Below are 18,925 nucleotides of genomic sequence, written 5' to 3'. Positions count from 1 at the left end.
CACGAGCAGCAAGGCAGCAGATTGGCTCCGATCTTCATCTGCGCCGGGATGCTAATGAAGCGTTAAGGCGGCGATAAGAGCGTGTTTGTGCGATGATGGCCGGCCGATACGCGCGTGGCTCGAGTCGAATGGTCGGAGCCGAAGATCAGACCTAGCCGCACGCAGTGAGAGTGATTTGCGCGCCGGGTTTTTAATGGTGAAATGAAGCCACTTTGTTGGGGCTGATAAAAGAGTGCTCAGCAGAAAAAGCGTCCCTTGGGGGGAAAATGCTGCTGTGTGGTTTGGGTTGTTGTTTTTCGATTCGATTAATCAGTGCATTTTATTGGTTGTGTTTTGTGGTGCTTTTTTGTTAGTGTCTAATGTTCTTTATTTTTTTTTCAATATTTAATAGCAAAATAAAAAGGGAAAAACAAAAAAAAAAGTGATTTAAAATTGAAACAAAATCAAGCATTAAAACGTTGTCACTCGACTACAGCTTGATCGAGTTTCTCGTTTGCGTTAGTTTTCCTTTTTCCCAATGTCTGTGGCATAAAAGCTCGCGCAAAGGTAAAATAAAGGTGAGCACAGCAGTGTGCCACTGTAAGAGAAAAAGGATCCAAAGAAGAAAATCAATACAAAAATAGTGGAACCAAAAAAAAAGTTATCGTTCCAAAAAGTTTCCAAGAAAGAGAGAAAAAAAAAACAGCAGACGACGAACCTCCATCGGAAGAGTGAAAAACCCGCCTAAAGCGTAATATTTCCCACTGCTTGTGTTTGTGTGTGCGTATTAGTATTTGTACGCCTAAAAAAAGGGCAAAGAAGGATCCTGCTTTCCTCCACCAGGTCCCTTCGTTCGTGTGGTAGCCAAGTGGCAAGTTGTGTTGTGGCGCTCTCGCCCGTGTGTGTGTGTGTATGTGTTGCGTCGGGATGTGCGTTAATGTTGCCGTAAAATAAATAATAATAATAGTAATCATCCCTACTACTGCTACTACACCGCGCAAAGAACCACACAAAAGCTTTTCCTTCTTCCGTCGAGAGAAGGCGTCGTTCATTTTTCCGGGCCCGGTGAGCGACCCGCGCGTGTGTGTGTTTCTGTGTCCAAAAAGGATCGAAAAAAGCTTCCGTTTTTTGTTGTCTCCCCGTGTGCGCGTTGGCCCCGTATCCGGTGGGGGGGTGTTTGTGCCCATGAAGCGAAGGGGAGAACCGGAATCCTCGACGGGATAACAGTCTCTCGCCTTTCGGAATGTGACGGCGCTGCTCGAGTGTGTGTGGTTGCGTGTGTGGTGTGCAAGAGCAATCCACTCCACCAGTGAAGGAAGGAAGTTCATTTTTTGGAGTGTGCCTTTATATGTGTGTGTGTGTGCCTCGTTCGATGAGGTTTGTTTGTCGTTTGCTCCCCCCGCCAAAGGGGACGAATTGCGTGCCGTAAGCTAATAAATTAGAAATTGAATGAAAATTAGTCCCAACCCGGGGACGAAGGGGAGGTGAAAATACAGGCAGAAGAGAAAAAGGGGGAAAAAAAGAAGTTTCTCCATCACCCACCTGGTCACCGGGTGTGCAAGAAGTCACCCGAATAATAAAAGGGCCGATTGTTATTGGCGGCCGCCGGGCGCGCCCGGTCTTTCGGTGTTGTTGCGGTGCGTGCGTTCTGTTTGTGCGTGAGTGTGTGTGTGTGTTTGTGGTCTTTAATTTTGGAAGGGCGCCCCTGCAATGGAGGCGTGATCATCTCTCCACACACGAGTGTGTAAACGAGTGCATTTTGGGCGTTGTGCGTACAATTGCGTGAATTGCGTCTAAACACACCTCCAGCACACATGCTCAGGCCCGGTATCGCGTAAGAAAGGGCTTGTGCGCGAATATATAAAAAACACAAGAAATCAAAGATTGAATCACGGGTTCAACTCGATTGGAAGCGGTTTTTGCGTGTGGTGAAATCGGTAAAAGACGCGTGTAGTAACGATCGCGGGCCAACGCGAATATTCCTCAAGCTTTGTTTTGAATAACGTAAGTAAAAAGGTGAAACACAGCACTTTTATAATCGTTTTGGGGCGGCGGTTTCAAACCCCTCCTCCAGGGAGTAGTAGGGCTAGTGTAATTCCACTGGGTGCTGGCTGGCAGCTGCTGCCGGCTGCTAGTTTATAATATAATTTCTAAATGAAGTTCGTCCCGTACTGCCGCGGTCCGCGAACACCGTTTGGGGATTTATGGACGCAATTTTAAGCACCCCCAGCGGGATAATAGCTGGTCGAAGGTTAGAGCAGCCAACTCCAACCGACGGCGGGGAAACAGAATTAAGACGTCGGCGAGGGTCCTATTGGAATGCAGTAGACATATTACTTAACTCCGGCTGAGACTTCTTTCTATCCTGATGGGGGGAAATTAACAGAAATTGATATTGATTTATAATTTGGTTCCCTTTTACGGAGGATTTGAGGGAGGTTTATATAACTTGTTGATGCATTTGATTAATTGAAGGTCTTTTTTAATAGTGTTAATCAAACAAATGATTTTTATTTGTTCATGGAGCTTCGGCATGTCTCGTCAATTCCTTTTTGGGAGAAATTTACAGTTTAAATATTGTGTTGTGCAGTCATACCTGGACTAAAGGTTATTATGTTGCTTATTTTTAATGACAAATTATCATCTTTATTGGCGAAAGTTGTATTTTTCCACTAGATTATTGTAATATTGGAATATTGGATTCCACTTAGAATATTGGAAAACATTATATTATCCTTTAAAGTTGATGATAGTAGCAAAAATTAAATAGAATATTTGTTCCAGTTTCGATCATTACTTTCAACTTAATAAGTGTCAGATCGAACAAACAGTTTTAAATACATTTTTGGACAAGTGATAAGTTATTAAATATTTACGGTTATCCTAATATTTCAAACACTGTAACATAATTTATTATTGATAATATCTTACATTTTACGTTTTCATTGTATAAACATTAATGGAAATAAAAAACCGTTATTGAGGAGTTTAATAATTCCAGTCATCTTTTTTACATGGGGTTTGACCGTTGGCCGCTGAATTTCCCCAGCCTAGATTATTTCAGCCTGAAAAATATGTAAACAAACGCAGGGATTCTTCTCAAGGACTCGGACAGGTTATCTCAGGTAGTTATAAATGATTGGCTAAAGCATGCAAATTTTGTCAAAAAAGTAAAAAAAATGATTTAATTCTATCAATTTTATTAAAAGTACCATAACCCACTTCAAACAGCAAAAAAACAGAAAACAAAACTATTCTAAAATGCATCTTTGTATACAAAATGATGCAATCCGATATGGCAGAACGTTATTTGTCAAATTGGAAAGGAATATTGTTTCACTGACAGGTTAAAATTTGAGCTTGTTGGCTAGAAATAGAACCAAACGGGTGTCTGACAGTTCTGTGCAAGCAAACGTAAGCTGTCAACTGCAGATCTAAATTCCCGTTTTGGTCGAATTTATAAAATCTTGAAATGTATAAAATTGATTTCTTCAGTCAGAACTATTTCAAATACTAGTTTTAGTAGTGAAAACCTATCACTTCAAGCAACATTGCACCAATTTATGTCATTATATGTCTCTTAAAGATGAAGATGTCTCTAAGGTGAACATTCTATAAGATGCATATGCGATTTGGCAGACGAAATTCTCTAAGATAAATTTTTGAGCGACAGTTCACAAAAACATTTGTCCAAGGATCCCAGGTTTTTTCGATGGTTTCTTGGAAACTTCATAGCAACAACTTCATTAGTTTTCCTCAACATGAATGTCTCTCTAAGTTGACGACGGTCCCTTGAAGATTCACCTTAGGGAGATTTCACTGTATTTCAATGAAAAACAAATAGAACTGTAAAAGAAATCTGCTTCTCCAGTTCATCAAAAACTGATTCTTCAACATTCAAAACAACATTCATCGAGGGCAATGACAGCTTTCGCAGAATAAATGTAAAAATATTGTAATTTTTATGACTTGATAACACCGAGCACCTGAACTTCTTCATAACAAAGCGTCCCTTAGCTAATAATAGCATCGATTGTTTTGCACTCCAGCATCCACTTGCGCCCTTCGATGCAGGCTAGGCCGCAGCCAGCTAGTAACGGGAAGATCGAAGTGTTTTGACAGCGTTGTAAACGATGACGCGGTTTCAGCCGCCGTCGCGAGCCGCCGGCGTGTGAGGCTGTCAAAAATAAAGGCGGTGGGCGAAGTGGTGTTGTGGGGTGGTGTTATATTTGCGTGTGCACCGACCGTTGGCGCCATTTATTTTCGTCCAGCAAGCGTGTACTATCAGAGCTGCCGCCCGTTTGCCGCGCCACCACCGCCGCCAATCGGAGCCAATGGGACTTTGACATCACGTTACTTTGCTTACGTTTTGTGTCCCCTCCCTAAACCCAACCCTATATAGAGTGTTTGTTTGATTTGAAGGTTTGAAAGGCCCAGATGGGGACTGTAACTGGCGGCACTCGTGACGTCACAGAACGTCCCCGGAGTAGTGCGCATAGATATATTTTCGTTGTGCATGCGGTACAGCGTGTTGTCAACTGCCGGTTACATCCACAATTCACAAATCTCACACCAAATTGGCTGTTGTTGTTATGTTGCTAGTTTTGCGCTCCTCCAAAGCAAACACACACACACAGAGAAAAAAGTGGCATTTTGGTTTGCTCTGGCACGCGGTGTGTGACGTGCGCTTGATGCCAGAGGCGCACCACCCGTAACGATGAGAGCTGATAATGCCTTCGCTGACTTTTTTTGATGATGAATGAATTTTTCTGTGCACCTTTTTCGGTGGTGCTTCCTTCCTTTCGTCACAGGAATTGTCATTCATTCTTTGCTCACTCGACGACCTATTCACCTTCCCACATCCCCATGATCAACATCCTGGGTGCTGCTCGGAGGCGATAAAGTGCGACACTCTCGCGCACGTTCGCTTGTGACGACAACAAACAGAACAAACAAACCCCCGCTGGCTGGCCGGCCACACACTGCTGGGGTCCACTTTCGATTTTCTTCTTGTCCGCCTTCCCTGTCGCTGGAAGGTTCGGGAGTTGGGGCGGTTTTTTTTCGCGCTCTCTTTCGTGTTTGTGCCTTTGCTTCGCTGGTCAGTCCCCTTGGTTTGTGCGAAATATCACCGATAAGAGCGAAAACGCGCGCACCCCGCGGAGGGTAGAAATAAGGCCGTTGTCAAAAAAAAAAAAAAAAAAAACACATACACACATACTGTGAAGGAATAGAAAAAACAACCGATTTGAAATGCGCGTATGTTAAACAGGAAAGGAAGAAGAAGAGCAAGAAGAAGTGGCCAATGAGGAACAGAAGGAAACAGCCGCGGCCCCGGCGCACACCAACGTGTAAGAAGGGAATGTATCTCAACTCAAGCACACACACCACCACCACCATGCTGCTCGTGCGTGTTGCGCTGTTGCTGTGGGCCACCACCATCGCCCAGTGCGGGGCCAGTACAGGGTTGGCAGTGTTGTTATTTAGTCTGAAATGATACCGGTTTGCTGCGTGGACCACCGACCGGTATTTTTATTGGTTTGTTGCTGGTGCGCATTCCACCGTCCACAATCATCATCATCAGTAGCAGCGGCAGCAGCATCATCGCGTCGCTCACTAACTCTCTCTCTCTCTCTCTGTTGCTCTCCTGGGCAGTGGGCAGCAGTTGGGAAGGAATTTTTCGCGATCACCACGCACACCCCATACACTCAAAGCATAACATCATCATCATCATCATCCTCATCATTACAGTCATCAACGGCGATCGCCCTGCGAGAGCGAGATCCGCGAAAAATCGTCGATTCTTTTATCGTGTGGTGGGGTCGCGTCGTGTCCACTCGTGTCGGGTTCACAACACAAACCACTCGCACACACACACAAATATACATTCTATTGCGTGCGTAAAAGTGTTTGTGGGAAGTACACGCACACACGCGCATCATGTTTGCGCACGGTTGTTTTGCGAGAATATTGCGCAAAGGATGGGCCGAGTTGCGTGCGTTAGTGGGGGGGGGGGAATTTTTGCGCGTTTCCGTGTTTGGAACCCTTTTTTTATTCCACTGCTGCTCCAGGCCAGAGGGTTCAGATCACTTTACCGTCGCGATCCTTTTATGCCTTTATGTTTTCGATGTCGATCATCAGCGATCGATCTCTCTCACCGGTCGCCGTACGAGCGCACGCCGGATCTCGATCGTGCATGTGCGCTCTCTCTCTCTCTCTCACGCGCTCTCTTGTGGTTTTGTTTTTCGGTCGCTGCGTGAATTTGCTCTGGACTATGGTGCGGGCAAGGGACAAATGTCGGGTTTTTCGGGGACCGCAGGCTTATTTTATTCTTGCAATCGAGAAGTCTCGACGTCGAGTTGAATATTGCTAAAGAAATCAGGTATATTTTGCAACCAAACTATCTCGCTTTCAATAGTGGCTTCGAAGTTTCCATAGAACTGTGTCAAGTAGTAGTATTTTATCCATGAAAGCTTCTACGTGTTCTTTCGATTACAGAGTGAGAGTCAAGCCATTCGTTCTTGAAATCAAAACCCTTGCGAAAAATGGATAATAATCGTTGTTTTGCCAGTTGGGAAGTAAAATATCTCAGTTTTCTATGTTTCCTGTATCTATGAAAAATTAAGAAGTGATATGTTTGAAAATCAATCAACGAAAATAATTTATATGTCAATTCAACCAAATTTGAAGGACACAATGTACCAAAAACGTATAATTCAATGAAATTAGATGACAATAGTAGATCAATTTTTTTAATTATTTATCTGAAAATTCCTTATTTTCGACTTTTGTTCTAATTATGTGAACGTATTCTTTTTTATGTTCGATAATTATCGATATCACTATCAGATTTGGAACAGCAATAAAAAGAAATTGTTGTTCAAATTTCCACAATTAAATTCAATATTTAAATACAAGATCACCCTGAGCACGAGACTCAAACGGCAAGTCGAACGGAAAATGAAACAGAACGTGGAACTGAGTTCAGACCAAGAAGGCATGATTTTTTGACATTTTGGTGAGTGTATGACAGTTAAAATATTCAAACTTGGGTTGTATTTTCCGTACCAACAAAAAATAAATAAATAAATAAAAAAAATATTAAAATTTAAAATAAAATATTCAAATATGAGTTGTACTTTCCGTACCCAATTGTCAGTTTTGCGTATTGCCATATTAGATTTCAAAAATTGTGTAGTTGGATAATGTCAGCTCATTACACACAGAAAGAAAGAAAGAAAGAAAAAAGAACAGATACTTGTGAGTAGACGAATGAAAGGCTTTGGAGCTTTAACTCTCCCCATTCTGATGATTGTTAGCCTGAGTTGCTGATTGATCTAAAATCAAAATTTAGGATATACATAATCATAGAACATGAAATCATGAAACAGTTCAAAAGAACAGACACATTCGTAAGCTTAATTACCAAGTATATGCTGTTGCTTGGTATAATTGACAGTTTGGCTTGAAGATTTGATTTCAGTAATGGAGGCAACAAAGAAAACTACAGAATTGGTGGGTTTTTGGGATTAAAAAAAATTGTTTAATCATATCGCTACTGACATTGACATTGTCTATACGTTTTTTTTTAATTTCAATTGCCACAAAAAAAACATAAAATTATTGTTCAACAGATTCAGGATAAATGAATTTTACAATCTTTCTCCATTCGAAAAATTTCCTTGGGATGTAGTCCAAACAAGTCCACGCGACGCCCGCTTGCATCCCATAGTGATCCGTACCCGGACTTTGCACACTTCCGACATTTGGCAAATTCCTACCACACCGTCCGCGCCCGCGCCCTCGTTGGCCCCCAAAAACCATCATCATCCCCTTGCTTCCTGCCCAAAAGTTCCCCGCCGCGTGCACACCCGGGCACCGGTGGGGTCCGGTTTTGCGCGCTTTGCGTGGTGTGTATATGGTGTGAGCATTACAGATTCTCCCCCTTCCGTCCGTCCCCTTTCGTGGGCCCATTCACCTTTCGTTCCGCTGCTGCTGCTGCTGCTGCGGCCGGTGCGTGCGTACCGTTGCGTGTGTTGGTGCTTACGCGATCTGGCTGCGTGTTATTTATTTGTTCTTGTTTTTGTTTGTGTGCCGTTTTTCCTTCTTCGTCTCTGTGAGCTTCTCTCGCTCGCTCGCTGATTTGCCGACTGTAGTAGTAGTGGTAGTATTAGTGGTACTGTTGCTGTTGCTAACGTTAGTAGAAGTATGGTGGTGGTGGTGATGGTGGTACCGCTGCTGGTTGTTGTTGTTGTTGTTTTTGTCGAGACGAACGGCCCCCTTGTTCCCGAAATGTCAACGAACGGCGCCAAGGTTACACCGTTTGCTTGATAAACAAATTAATAGTCAGTCTAAAAACAAAATTAAGCGTAGCCTTGAAAGTAAACACCACCAAACCTCCAAACATCACCACCACCACCACTACCAAGCGTCATCGTTGTGTTTGGTGCATTAGAAAAAAAATATAAAGAGGCTAGAGTGTGTGGGTGTGTGCGTATTTATGTTTGTGAATAGAAGAAACTAGAAAGAAGATTGTCGATGTGGTCCGTCCATCGGGCCGATCATATTGTTCCCCACTTCATCGGCTCTTACACAGGGGGTGGGGTGGGGTGGGAGATTATGCGAAACACTTCACAGTTTCTCCCATGCAGGCACGTCGTCGCTCCCCCCTGCACGCCCAGATTTAGTTGCAAGGGCATGAACTCAGACCGAATTTTGTCGTCTTTATGCTGTTGTTATGCTAAAGGCAACCTTTTTTTTTTGTTTTATTTTTTGGGGAGCTAATCTGATGAAATCGTTTGCCAATGTTTTGGCCTGGAACAGTTGTTGCTTTCTCGATCAAAAAGCTTTACTACGACGCGATCGACGGGTTATGGTTGCGAGTCGTCGTTGCGGAATTGGGAAAGTTGTTTCCTTCTGGCCGGTGAGTGCGCGAGAGGAAACCATTAAGTGAACTTGTTTGGTTTTCGGTGATCGGTTTCGGGAGCGGTTTAGATGGGTGGAACATGCCACAAAAGCATGCTGCAATCGATTGGCATTTGGGTTTTTTTTTTATTGAATATCCTGATCAAATTAAGTATATATTGGAAAATTTTCCTATTGGAATTCATTGGAATCTGTTAAAGCATTCAAATTTCTGTTCTTGTGTAACAGTATGGCCCGATTTGAATGTTTTGGGATCCGCCGAACATGTCCGAAACTTGTACCGCCTGTCTATTCGCCCGTACAGACACGACACTCACTCACGGGTTAGGATGTTGGTAACACACGACAACCAACCGCGAACGAAAAGCACCACCCTCCACCACCCCTATTTAAGCCGGTGATGGTGCCTCCCCAATATCTCTGTGTGTTTGTGTGTACTGAGCGTGTGTGTGTGTGTGTTATCACAGCCCTCGTCCCACCAACTCCTCTCGCTCCCCCCGTTCATTCGAGAGAATTTGGCTGCTTGTTAAGGTGGTGTACGTGGCGCGCTCTGGCGCCTGCTGCGCGCGTATCAAATGCGTATCAAATTTGGAATTTGGCCTACTCGCACCACCACTACTCAAAAACACCACCACCGGGGAGCGGATAAGGGAATTTTGCGCTGCAAATGGAAGGCCGGTGCTCGTCGTGGGGTGCAAAGTGAGCCGCACAGGCTTTCGGCGCTCGTTATCTTTGCTAATCAGTCAAAAGCCAGGGGCCTGGTTAAGTTTAGGTTTAGGCTGTGTTTTTTTTTGGGGAGTGGAATAGGGAAGGAACTACACGATGTTTACGCCCGAACCGGGTGATATTGCTGTATGCAGGGGGAACTTGTGTAATCGTTTGTAATGGCATTATAGCTAAATCAGCAGTAGAAGTAACTCCTTTTATTGGGGCGTGAATACGAGGCTAAACGAGAGAGCTTTTTCCTTTACAGGTTCAGATTGTCACTGGCAATGGCGAATGAAGGCTAATGTCAAGGGTGGATGTGGTTTAAGATTGTGAAATTGTTTGAGTATGACGAATTTATTTCATATGTTCCGCGATTTCGGCTTGAATTGATTTTATTTGATTCGCTAGCTGTGATTTGAATCATTATGATAGAATCATTTGCTTCCAGACGCTAATAAGATTAACCAAGTCAAAGGTCATTATGAATTGCATGATATTAGGCTCCAGCTATTAAAAGTAATTCATGTATTAATAAATTAAATCAAATAATTTTCCAATAAATATCAAAAATAGCCATTTTTATCACATTTTATAGAATTATTTACAAAAATCTATTCCAAAAGATTCAGAATTCTTTTTAAAAAGATTTCAATGTTTTGGTAGCATTGGCAAAATTAGAAGTAACCCAGAATGTTTGAAACACACTACAGTGGAGCGCCGATTATCCGGGCTCTTCAGGGCTCGACCTCGCACAGATAGTCGAATAACACGGATAATGAGTCAACGTATTAATTTTATCACAAATTCCTGATTTAATTTTGAAATTTATATTATTTTTTCGTAAAATCAGTAAATTCTGTTTTTATAAGCTTCATGTTTTTCCAACTAGAATATTTGAAATCGATTGGAAGTGAATTACTGAGTCAATCCATAACAGATCCGATTGTTATCGTGTTGAATCGTATAAGAAAAGACATATGATAGAATGAGTTACGTTAGAAAGCAAGTGCCATTATTGATAAATGCTAACTACTGCTTACGATGACAATTTTTATGACCGAATGTTCAATGAACTGATTGCAAGTAACTCAGTGAGCTATTCTTAATTTTTTTTGCTTGTTTTTGCTTGGAGTTACATGTTCTTTCGAGTCTTGTTGAATCTATTTCGATTGATTCATTTCAAGCCAATTTTGATGCCGATCACTTCGATCGATCAGTTTGCGAAACAACTCGTTCTAATGATTCTTTTAAGATGACTCAATTCATCACACTAAATCACTCCTACCGAAAAACAACAAGAAGTGTTAATGTGTGCTTGATTTACAGATAATAACTTCATTGATTACTATCGAAGTATTTTCGAGACTGGGAGAGCGCGCCCCCCAAGCTTTTGTTATTGTCCTATGCTTTATCCGCGCGTCTTCTTTCAATCCATCCACCGCTGCTCTCTTCCCCATTCTGTGGAATGTGTTTCACGTTTTGCGTCATACCTTTCACATTTCTTTGGTTTGGTGTGGTACCCGTTCCATTTCCCCATTGCGACCGCTTCGGTATTGGAACGTTCCCGGCCACCACCCGGCACTCCAGAGTGCTTATTACATTTTCAATCTCTTAGCACGTCATCTCTCAACCCTCCACCCCCTTTGTACCCCACATCCACAATTCGGTTTAGCATTATTGGTGTAAGAAGAGCGGAGAGTGGCCGCTAGTACTCGGGCGCGGTACGCGGAAAGCCAAAACCAATCATCTGCCCGTTCGCTGCCCAAACCGCGCGCCGCCGTTGTGCTCCTCTGACGCGCATTCATAAATCCGTGAATGAATCTTCTGTGGCCCGGTTTTCGCAGCCCGGGATCGAACGATGAATGAAAGGCTGCACAGCTCCACCGAACTCGACGCCAAAAAGTTTCGCCTTGCTCTCCTCCTCTCTTTCAGCGGTGTCGATGCCTGCCCCGGCACATTCGCACTCGGGGCGTTCAACAGGTCCAACACGGCTGGTGGACGGCTTATGCTCTGTGCTACCGGTGGTGGTGGTTGGTGGATGGATGATGCGGGTCGTGCGGTTTGCGCGCGGAATGGAGAGTCTCAAAAGCAAACCAATCCATTCCTCCAAAGCCGCCCCCATATCCCGTCCATGCAGTGATGAAAGGGCGCTCGGGCTTTGCTTCGTTCTCGCGCTGGCGGCGGCTTATTTATTTTCCTGCTGCCGCCCCGTTTATGCTCGCGCGCCTACCCCCCTTCCCTTTGCGCGTTTATGCTGCGAAAAAGGTGGCCCCGGTGTATCGGTGTAAGTTTGGCACCCCGGCGGGAGGATTGCCACCTTTTTTGTTGAGGTGTGGAGGTGTGGAAGCGCGTCACAGGGCTTGCGAGATGTAACGAACAGGAAATAGGCCGTAAAACGGTTCGCCGATGGAGCCGATGATCAATCGGTGCGCCAAGGGGATGATCGGGGTGTGTGGCGGCTGTTATGATTCTGTAGCTGAGCTGGTAACGCGAGGGGGAGGGAGAGCTTCAGTGTGTGGTGGCCTACGGCTTCGATCGGGCTTCGTTTTGTTCCGTTCCCGCGCTCGCGCCCTGTTCTGACCCAATCAATCACGATCGTTGCTCGTTTCGCTTTAGTTTTAATGTCTTAACCACTCTGAAGAATGGGTGATTCCACTTTGAAGATGTGTATCGGTGCATCGGTTCGATTTTTTTGGGTGCAAACCTTGGATAAACAGCAACGCGGCGTTACCATTTTGTTTCATTCCAAAAAAAAAAAACACCCATCCACACGTTTGCTTGATGTGTTTTTGCGGAAATGAAACCAACTGTTGTGCTGAACTGCTGGTGGAAACTTTGGCTCGCGGGTGCTGTTGTAATGCTCGTGTTTTTTTTTTTTGGTCTTTTATTCATAACACTCACCGGCAGAACAACTGCGGAAATTCGACCGATGCATTGATCAGGGCTCGTTTGCTTAATCTATATTTCCGCAGCGGACGGGCGGGCAGGGAAGGTGCCCTTTCATCCATGCCGATAATGGGATGAAGATTCAGTTTCAGATGGCCATAATTGCCGTGCTGGATATTGATTTCAGCCCCATCAAGTGGTGGGTAGCAGGGTTGTATCGGGCGGGTGCGGAATAATTGCATATCTGTTTGATACCGGAATTTAAAAGAGTTTTTACGAGCTACGGATGGGTGTGTGTGTGTATGTAGCTTACTGTTTTTCATCCGGTTATAATGGTCATTGAGAGGTTTTGTTGTTGTGTTTAAGTCGTTACGGAAAATGAGGCATTTAAGCGTGTTTTGTCCAAGAGTAATTGATTTGTTGTTTCTTGGGGAATTGATTTTGGAGATGGTTTTTTTTGCTTATAAGGCTCTTGTGAATCTTATTTAAGTTTCAATCGCAACAAAATGCGTCTAAAAGATCGAAAGAATCTGATTAGGTGCTGATCAAAGATCTTGTACAAGTAGAAAAAGAACAGATGAAGATGATATCTATAGAGATCTTCATTACATCCATTTGGGGTCCTAACGCGTCCTAACCAATATGTCCTTAATATTTATTTCGGCTGGTAGTTATGTTAAGTATATCAGCTGAAGATCTTGACATGTAACTCTTCTGCATGTTAGGTTCTTATGACTCTAGACATCGATGCCAAATTTTCCTTTGAATTGGTAAGAATGTCTGGTGGACATAAAAAGCCTGGATGAATTGACAAAGTTTTGCATTAAACTCATTCAGGTTTCTCAGTATCTTCTTATGACACCCAGAATTCCTATCCTTGAAGACTTGATAAAATGATGTTTTGAGTCCTGAACGTTCAGAGATTAGTTTCTAGGTTTTTTTGGAGATATCCAGGTCTATTCTGGACGTTACAATGGTCATTTCCTCCTAGCATGCCCTCTCTAGAACAGAGTCCTCCAGGAATTACGACAACTTCAAAGAACTTTTGAATTAGCAATGATCGTTCATATTTATACTATTTCATTTAAAAATGTTGGATCCTTTTGTGCCTAAACGATTCTTTATCAGAACTGTACTTCTTGGTAGAGTAATAGTCTTCAAAATGCATCTTGCTCCTGAGGATATTGGTACATCGCTTTCAAACCACCAGAAAAGCGTGTTCTCAACCATTTGTTTAACGAAAAAACATGAACCTATTATAACGCCTTTGCGCTTTCTCACCGTGCGGGTTGTCGCTTTGATAAACGACTACAAGACATCGAGCTGTATTATGCTGCAGCGCTGCCTGCGAGTTGGCAGAACGATTTGCGCTCATGCTCTGGCGGGAAAGCTATGAAGTGTGAGCCCTACATTATTGGGCTCATTACTCATCGCGAACTCATCTTCTTACGCCGGAGGAGCGCGTCCGAGCGAACTGGTCTGGTACGCGTGCGTTGGTGGTGTGTGGAATATTTCAAAACCAGCAGCCAATTCGAAGGCGGAAAGGCCCGCCAACAGAACGGCTGCTTTTGCCAACAAAACGGACTTGGACTGTAGCAAAGAGTCTCTCACTGGCTAACGGACAACGTTCGTTCTGCATCGCGGGAGTATCGTAACACCGGCATCAACGGTTGGCCGGCTGCCGATAGTAGGGAGCGTAGCCAAGGTTTCGAAAGCAGTGCTATTATCGTTAATAGCCGCTCATTTCGTTCAGGGTGGAGTTGCTTTTTTTGTTCATTGTTCTCTGTGTGCTTTTGGATAGAAAACGATAGATGGTAAAGACATTTTTGGGATCATCTGTGAATGCCGTCGTCGTTGCTGAAAAGACTAAATCAAAGTTCATAAAAAGAAATGTTAGGATCGTTCACTCCCTTGTCTTGACGCCAAATGAAGTGTCGGAATTCATTGATACGTTCTCACTATGTATTGAGACGATTATTTCAAGTGCAATTTAATCGTTCTCCTTTTGGTATATCATACACAACATTTCACAAAGCGTCGATCGGTCACAAATCCCACTCAACGGCTTTGACAAACCGTTTCCTAACGCGTTTGTCCAAACGTTGGCAACCATTTCGATGATTGTAGCCTGATGACTACGATCTCCTTTTGCACTGTTTGTTTACTTCAAAAAACTGGCGGATGCCATACCATTCATGGGAAGAGTTACGGCTTTTAGCCGTTGATTTATGGTGTTACCGAATCGATTTCCTTCCACCTTTCTTCATCCTTAATACCACCATCGAAAGTTCCTTTGAGAAACGTACCAAAAAAACCCTACAAAAACTTGAAACCGCCGACAAATAATGCGACCCACAGACAGTCACAGGCACGGCGATTGACCGCAGCCAGACACGATCCTCGAGATCCGGGGTCCGGTCGGCCGGCCGGTTGATCTTTCGAGAGAAAATTGGAGCAGCAGTCGACCGACGTCCCCGCGATCATGTCTCGCCGAGTTTGCGAAATAATTTCGCACGGCCCCGAACCCGTCTGGGTCGCAAAATATATCTCTGCATGTGTGTGTGGGTGGTTCTTTTTTGCAAACAATTTCTTCTTCCTGCGATATCCCGCCATCATCCATCCCGGTCGGTGGTCGGTGTTTGGGGTTGTTGTTGTGCAAAATTTTTGTTTACGACCCGCGCGCCCAGACGTTAAATGAGTGGAACCCCACATCAGAGAAGCAGCAGCAAGGCACAACAAAAAAAAATCCGCCGAAATCCTAAATGGGATCTTTCCCGTGTGACGGTGGCGGCGGCCCCGAAGGAATTAACGAAACCGAAATTAAATAAAACGGCGAGACACACACGATTGATGTATTTCTCGTGCGGGGTTTTTGGTTGAAAAATTCGCAGGTATATAGATATGCATCCGAAAAGGGGGGTGGCGGCGAAATGGTTGATGATGATTTGCGAATGTGCAGACTAGGCGGGTGAGCGGGACGGTTCAAGGAGAGGCAAAGACCAGACCAGACAAACAAGCGCAGTAGACGGGTAAGGGGGAAAAAACATCAACAACACAGAAAACCCTTAACCAACAACACATGAAACAAAACCGTCTCACAAAACCGCCCGAGACGCAGCATAATCCATCGCTGGGTCCGTTTCTAAGTGGGTTTGCATATTTCGACGCAACAGCGCCGACAGGCCCGGCCGTTTGTTTTGTTGGCCGTTTTCGCCGTTTATCTGTCGGGATATCTCCTCTGTCGGGCAGACGACAGGAGGCTCAGCGCGATCATCCAACGGTGGTCCGGCGGGAGTGTATGTGTCCCTCTCACCACCACCAGTCCGAATTGCAGACTGGAACCTGGATCCTTCGTTCCTTTGCCGGTTCCTTGTGTTTCTCCCGATGCGATTTGGGTTAAGATTAAGTTGAAATGTGTTTTTTTAATTGCGAAAGGCAGGCAAAATTGACAGAAGAGCGCAAAAGGATTATTCATGTTTTATTAAATTACCAATTATTGATGATTTATTGTACTCCGGGCGTTTACACTGTGGGGTGGGTACACTGGCATGGTGTAATTTGAGCCTGATTTTTCGGCACCGTAGATGACGATGTTGTCGCAATGAAAGGAACTTTCTCGAAATGGCGGGACTTTTGGTGTATGTATCCTGTTAGTCTTAATGTTAATTAAATGATTACGGAGTGAAGTGCAATTAAAATTAAGGATGTTAGGGTCTGTTCCGAACACAATGGTTAATTGCAATAATTTAAAACAAATTTTACACAATTATTTATGTTTTTGAATGCCCAAAAACTAAACTCTAACTAGAAGGTTGGAATGTTACTTCAAAAGAACTAAGGAAGTTTGAGCAAATTTCAGAATTCTCTTAATTTGGGTTCTTTGTTACTTGTCGATCAACATTTTTGATTTTTTTTCCATTTTTTTCCTTAATCAGTGATATTCAAGAGATTAAATAACTGCTTAAAAAAGTACAAAAAATAAAAAAGTATACTCAACAAACACAAAATAGTAAGAAAGTACACAAAAATAGATCGTTGAAAAAAATCATAAAATCCAAATAAGGGGCCTTTTCGTTTTAAGTTCGTAGGCTGAATTTCCAGCCTATCAGCTGTTTCCATTGTATAGCAGTTTTCGAGCAGCTATCTAAGTGGGTATAACATACAAGTGGGCTTATCCCAAGGTGTATGAATTTAGAAGGCTGATTTTTATCGCTTTTGCTTCTGAATGAAGATTTTAAGAGTGTTTTGTGTATTCTTCAAGCCTCCAGAAAGCTTGTTTGAACAAAACTTTTCACCTATCCTGTTAAAAAGTGATATTCAAATTTGGTTATAAAAAACATGCTATGAGACCACCTGGACTACATAAACACTGAATTCTGTATTCCATCACCAGATCTCTTTAATGCACCTTGGGATAAATGAAAACACGACCTTGTTTTGCCATTTTTCGAGCAGGTACTCGAATCTAATTCTAGCTTAGAGGCTAGAAGAATCTAGACTGGAAATTGCAGGCTAGTTTTGTGTGTGGTTTTGTATTGAGTGTTTACATGACTTCAGCCTCCAACTGTCAAACTCCATACAAAAGGCTGACTAGAATCGTGAAGGGCCCCTAAGTTGGCAAATTTAGGCAAGGAATTAAAATAACGAATAAACCGTTCCCGTCTTCAATTACAACTTGATTGAAAATCCCTTCCAAAGGATCAACCGTTATTTATTCGCCTTTCGAAAAGATCAAGTGGAAAACCTATCCGCTTCGAAGGGGTTAATTGTTGTAGCATCTTTTTATGATGTTTTTCCGCCACGAGACGCTCAAGGTTGGATTTTAGAAGATAAGCATATTATGCCAAGACCCAACTAAGACAGTGCAGCAAAAAGAACGGGGAACGTGCCTTAGTAAGCCGTTTTTTACGCCACCTAATTCGCGCCATCGACTCCTGTTTTTATATTTCTACTCGATTCTGATCCCCAAGTTTGTAGACAATTAATAAAAAAAAAACATCGGTTTCTATTTCCATCTTCCAACACCACCGCCCTTAGGGAAGCATAAGAATGTGCTTCCCTCGTTGGGTTTGGGGGGGTAGAAGCATAAGAATGTGTCCCGCTTTTGTGAGACCTGGAATGTGTGTGTGTGTGTTTTTGTTTTTTGCTTTATCCCTGCGAGCGATTTTGCTTTTTTTCGTTCCAGTTCTACCTCGTTCCTTCACCATAAACAACACCCTTCTGGATGCCAGCAGCGCGACAAGGTCCCTTTCACGTTGCTGCTCGTGGTTTCAGTTTTCGGCACGGGCATCGGAAAAAAACAGGAAGTTGTGTCTCGCGCTTTAAATACCGCTCGTTGTGCGCGCACTCGGTTCCAGTTGCTCTGGTCTCTGGTGGTGGTGTCGCGCTTTATTTCACTATCGCTGTAGTTTCTCCTTCCTTCCCTTGTCGCTGCTCCGAGCCATGTGTGCTGCTATTATTCGACACAATCGCTCGCGGGAAAGTGGTTTGTGATGAACAGCACATAAAGCATGCAAATAAAGCTGGTAGACGGGGAGCGGCACGCAAACGAGACAGTCGGAAGAACGAAGAACTGAAGAGCGCAAGATCGCGTTTCGTGCTCGAAGGGTTTTTGTTAAGGTTGTGAAATTAAGGCGAGCAGGCGAAGCGAGGCATCGCAACAGGGTTAAGCATGTTCGCTTGTTTGATTTCGTTTGGTGGTTTTAGTGTTAAAGCATTATAAAAACCGATTTAATACGTATTTTTCTATTAGAAGTGTAATATGGGGGTTATCCATAAACTACGTAACCTAGTAAGTTAGGTTTAAAAAAACTGATTAGCAGGTAGTTCAATACAAAAACATTAATTCCTCTCATACATTATTTAAATCACAAAGTGAACGTGTAAATTTTGACGCAAACCTGTTGTTGATTCGTTGTAAAGCAGACAATTATCACTCATAAATTAGTCCTTTCTTACACCATTCACCATTCAAAACCAGTTCCACACCGACCGGAAAAGCGACAAACATTTAGTTTTATTCTTCTTCTTATTATTCTTCTTCTTCTGAGCAGTTCAAGGCCGTTAACTGTGGTCTAGCCAAAGACAAAGCACTCGACTCGAATAATAAGTCAACCTCCTAACCCTCCAAAGTCTCGGTGGACCTTCACTCTTTGTTTTTTTTTTGGCCCTGCCAAAGCCCTGCCAACGACTTGTTCGGCTCGAAAATTCAAATCGTCTCCCAGTAGGGCCACACAAACACACGCTGGCATGGCATGGTTCTTGCTGGGACCACGGGGTTTGTCTTACGTCTAGCTTTTGCTTCCATTTAACTTTTTGCGCAGCACCGACAAACACACACACGCACAGCCGCTGCGCGGCCAGGTTTACACCCCGATCTATGAGTCAGCATTACCCGGGTGCGTGGCTTACCACCATGCCACCTCCCAAC

General features: G+C 43.6%; 1 protein-coding gene across 7 annotated transcripts in view; it reads left to right on the top strand.

Annotated features, from left to right (window-relative positions):
• Positions 1-18,925, top strand: part of LOC120904109 (pneumococcal serine-rich repeat protein) — a 219,734-nt gene that overhangs the window by 30,467 nt on the left and 170,342 nt on the right. Inside the window, exon 2 of one of the 7 annotated variants that reach the window (XM_040313875.1) lies at positions 392-1,983. The exons of the other annotated variants lie outside the window; for them this stretch is intronic. The gene's annotated coding sequence lies outside the window, so the exon portion shown is untranslated. The remainder of the gene's footprint in view (positions 1-391; positions 1,984-18,925) is intronic. 7 annotated transcript variants of the gene reach the window in all.

Source organism: Anopheles arabiensis, chromosome 3 (assembly GCF_016920715.1).
Source record: "Anopheles arabiensis isolate DONGOLA chromosome 3, AaraD3, whole genome shotgun sequence".
Classification (NCBI taxonomy): Eukaryota; Metazoa; Arthropoda; class Insecta; order Diptera; family Culicidae; genus Anopheles; species Anopheles arabiensis.
This window is presented reverse-complemented; position numbering and strand designations above follow the sequence as displayed.